Below are 4,414 nucleotides of genomic sequence, written 5' to 3' on the forward strand. Positions count from 1 at the left end.
TGTGCGAAAGGGCTCTGCTCAAATAATCCAGGGAGGCGTTTATAAATAACTTTACCTCAGGGCCACGGGGTGAGCCCTGGCCTCCGATTGGCTCGGAGGGGAAGTGGTTTCGAACACTACACCATAGCTAAGCCCGAGGAGATAGGAAAAGGAGATAAGGAAGAAAGGTCCCAAATGAACAGCCCTTTTTTTGTTTTACCTGAGGAGCAGGGCTGTTTGATGGGAGCCTGGCACTTCCTAAATCCACCCCGAAGACAATAGGTCACATTCAGCGGGGCCCCGGCCCCACAGGCTCCCTCAGGGCGGCCAGCTGAGGCGAGGAGGGGACAAGGCAGACCCCTCTCCAGGCCTGCTGTCCTGCTGCTCTGGGGCTGGGGTCAAGCCAAGCAGCCTCTTGGACAATGGGACCCATTGAGGCCCCCCGAGGGGTGGGGTCCTGGGGCTGCTTGCTTTGAAGGTTGGAGAGCTAGGGTGTTGAGGGGGACAGGAGGACGCTGAACACCCCTGAGGAAGGGGGCAAGCCATGTCTAGGAAGCCCTGAGGGCCCTTGGGAGGTTTGGGGCTGTAACGGAGAACTTGAGTCATCTGTAAGCTCTGTGCCTTGATCTGTGCAATGGGGAAGTGTTCCTCGCCCTCCTGACTTCTCAGGCAGGGCCAGGGGCCAGATGGGGGTTTGCAATATGGTAAAGGAGCTCAAGAAACTGGACTTACAACAATTTATGTGTAAGGTGACCTGAAGTCTAGCAAACCTCTAACTCGTAAGCCTCTGTCATTTCCAGGAATGAACGTCCACCGGGGTCGTGGCTCAGCTCAGGCTGAGAGGGGGAGTCCCCAGCTGGGGCCAGGGGTCTCTTCCTTCAAGACATCTGGGGCGGCACTGCCTTGATCCTAGATTGTCCTTCCATCTCTCCAGAAGACTCCAGAGGCACTGAGGTGGGACAGGAGTGATTCAGTAAGACACCCTGGAGGTTAAGGAGAAAATCCTGCTGGGAAGGTGAAATGATCTAGCTTCAGCACATAATAGGGACTCAATAAATATTTGTTGTTTGAAGGAAAGAATGAATTGTTTGCAAGCCCAGCCCAAGGGAGAGTTTATAGATGCATTGCTTGTGGGGACTAGGGAAACACCCGAGGTCACTCAGAGTTGCTGGGGTGTAGCCAGGGGCCTGAACACGACTGAAGAAAGCTGGAAGGCAAGCCACCCAAGCGTGCTCTGTCACCTGTCGAAGGCAGGAGACGTGGGTGGACAATCCCTCCAGCAGCCCTCCCCCAGGCCCCTGCACTGGCTTAGCTGCCATGCCCCATGGCTTCCTCTGCTTCACCATGGTAGCAATACACTGATCACAATGGATGGTAACCATGCGTTCAATTGTCAGTCTTTCTCCAAAGACTGTGAACTCCATGGGGAGGGCAGGGCAGTGCCTGTTTTGTTCGCTTCTGTATCCCTACCATCTCGCCCAGTGCCTGGCACTTAGTGAAAGCTCAGTATAGATCTGAGGGTCAATATAATGACCGTGGGATGGACTCTTCAAACAAAGTAGAGCCAGAGGGCCAGAATTTGTCCATCCATCTCCAGCACTGTCCTGTGCATGGGTAGCCGGACCTGTTCTAAACTTTGGGCAGATGAGTTATCAGACTCTCTCTATAGCCAGGTGACAGTGGCCAAAATGACTAAGACCTTTGCTGGGTTATCATGTCAGCCAGGGAAATTTTGGTTGTAATTTGGTTCCCTCAGTGCAGAGAATGCACTGCCCGATTGACTGGAGTATCTGGGGCTGCCTGCAGGTTACATTTCTCTCTTTTAAATGACCCATGGACATCCTGGGCTATTGACTGGTCTAGTGTGAGTTCTGATAATGTGAGTCAGTCTCCCCTGAGCCCAGCTGACTTTGGGTAGTGATGCTGGGCTTTCACACGGGTTATCTGGTTTAATTCTCGTAACAACCACATGATGTAGGCATGTTGCTCTCACTTTACAAGTGAGGAAACAGAAGTTGACTGGAGTGAAATAACTTGCCTAAGGTCTCAAAGACCTGGATGGATGAGGCAGGAACCTAGTTTGGCTATTATGGCTTCAAATACCATGCCTCATCTATTACCACTTTAGTCTTTGAACCTGCAAAGCCAAGGATGGCGCCTTATGGAAGCCCCCACTTCCAGCCTCCCCATGGGGCGCACCTCCCAGGGCAACATGGGTAAAGGCGGCTGAGGCCTCCAGAGTACGTGCCAGGGCTGGGAACTCCTCCCCGACCCTTCTCCTCCTGTCTCAGCAAAACTCTGGGCCGGCAGATTTTGTATAATAGAGACAGAAAGCATAAATGAGCCCAGAAGGTTCTCCGAAGTCACCAAGCACCTCCGAATCTGGGGACCTCCGAATCTGGGGACCTCCGAATCTGGGGACGGGTCACAGAAGGGACACCCAGGAAGGAGAAAGTCAGACCAGAAGCTGGAGAAGCAGAGGACAGGAGGGAGAGAGGACTGATGGCTCCAAAGGGCATCTTGGGGGTATTTGGGGTAGAATTAAATTGTGGGACAGAGTTAGGGCTGGCGGAGGGAAAACAAAGACATGGAGAGGTATGTAACACATGGCAGGAAGGGAAACACAGAGAAGAGGCAGATTCAGAAACAAAGAGCCAGGGGCAAAGAGTGCATCAGATCCTAGCAGGTCAGAGTCTTGATTCTTGTTAAATCATTGTCTGTTGTTCACAGTGAAAGCAGGTAAGCGTCGACCCCAAATCTCTTTCAGGAGCCTTCAGATTCTCTTTTGGTAGCGACTTATTCCACCCCCACTCCTAGGGTTAAGAGCTATATTCATTCATTCATTTATTTACTTAAAACCCTTATCCAGTGCCAGGATGCTGCCCTGGGGATACTGATGTAAATAAGGCCCAACCCCTGCAAGGAAAGACAGGGAGGTGAGGAGACCAGTAGGGGAACCGGAGGAGACCCGGAGGACCTTTCTTGGCCAGAGCCAGGAGACCTGAATTCTGAAGTCCAGGTGGCCACTCCCTGGAGGAAGCGGGATGGGGCTGTCCCGGGAAGGGCTACTTTTATAGGGGGTTATCAGCTTGTCCGCAAGCCCTCTGACTCCTGACTCCATCCCAGTTTCTCTCTTTAAAGCCCATCCCTGTGTTCCTGTCGGATCAGAGTTCAGTCATCCTCTCCCAACCCTATTTTTCAACACATCTTCCAGCACGTGCTCATACACACACACTCACTCAAACCAAACAGGTTTCAGGGATTTACTACGTTAGGCAGATAAAGTCAAAGTACTCACAAAGTACCCTCCTGACACACATCACCTTTGAGATGGTCCAGCTAAGGAAGAGCTAGTTTTTATGTGAGCAAACTGAGGCTAGACCTCCCCAAGGTGATGAATTCTGCCACCTCTGTTCATCCCTGGGCTTCTGGCCTTATCTGCACCTACTGGCTCCTTGCACCTGGGCCTCGCGTGAGGCCTGTGCCAAGGGTGTGGGCAGTATCATGTTTTGAGCAGAGCAGCCCAGTGACTTAAGCAAACAGCTCAAGGCTGGAGACAGGAGAGTCTTCAGTACCTTGACCTGCAGTGGCAGGATCTGACCTGGCCCAGTGGCTGCCAGTTCCCTGAGTGCATGGGAACTGGCTGGGCTGCAGAGATACCCAAGGAGAAGCCAGTTCTCACTTCTCTCTCCAGGGAAGCCAGGGGCTCAGTGCCCCAGCAGTGAGCATCTTAGGCCGGTCAGGAGACAAGGGAGGCAGGGTGAGCGGAAGTGATGCCAACCTGTGTTCGGTCTTTCAACTCAGGGAACCTGAGCTCTTGCTGTGTGTCCAGCTCTGTGCTAGGTGCTGGCGACCCAAGACCCATGAGAGCCAGTCCCTGGGAGGCCTTGACTCTGAAAAGTAGAGGGAGGCTCCCCAAGATACACACAGTCACAGGGTTGGGGGGCAGTATGTTGGAAGGAACCTAAGGGTGGATGCGGAAGGGTGGTGGGTAAGGACAGGACCCATCTGGAGTCAGATCAGAGTTAGCCAAGACCCCCAAGCATCTGAGGCCAGAGGAAGGGGAGGGAGTGTAGCTGAACCAGAGAACGGGGAGAAGAGGAATGGGCCTTAGGGATCTGAGGCACCTCCCTTATTTTACAGATGAGAGACCCGTGGCCCCAGTAATGGGAGGTAACTGCCCAAGGTCACCCAGAGAGGCAGTGTCAGAGCTGAGCCCCGAGCTCGGCTCAGGACCCCAGCCTACCCCTCCAGTCTGGTCCTCAAGTACAAACCAAGCTCTCTCTCCACAAAGCGGGTGGGAGGTTACTTGTCAACCCCCTTCCTCTCCCCCTTCTCAGTATCCCTCAGTTACTATCCAGAGATGCAGTGAACACGTTTTGGCTGCAGAGGGCCTGCCCTGCTCGCTTAGCACCAGCCACCTTTGTTAAGGGAG

The sequence above is a fragment of the Camelus ferus genome, chromosome 23, assembly GCF_009834535.1.
Source record: "Camelus ferus isolate YT-003-E chromosome 23, BCGSAC_Cfer_1.0, whole genome shotgun sequence".
In the NCBI taxonomy this organism is placed as follows: domain Eukaryota; kingdom Metazoa; phylum Chordata; class Mammalia; order Artiodactyla; family Camelidae; genus Camelus; species Camelus ferus.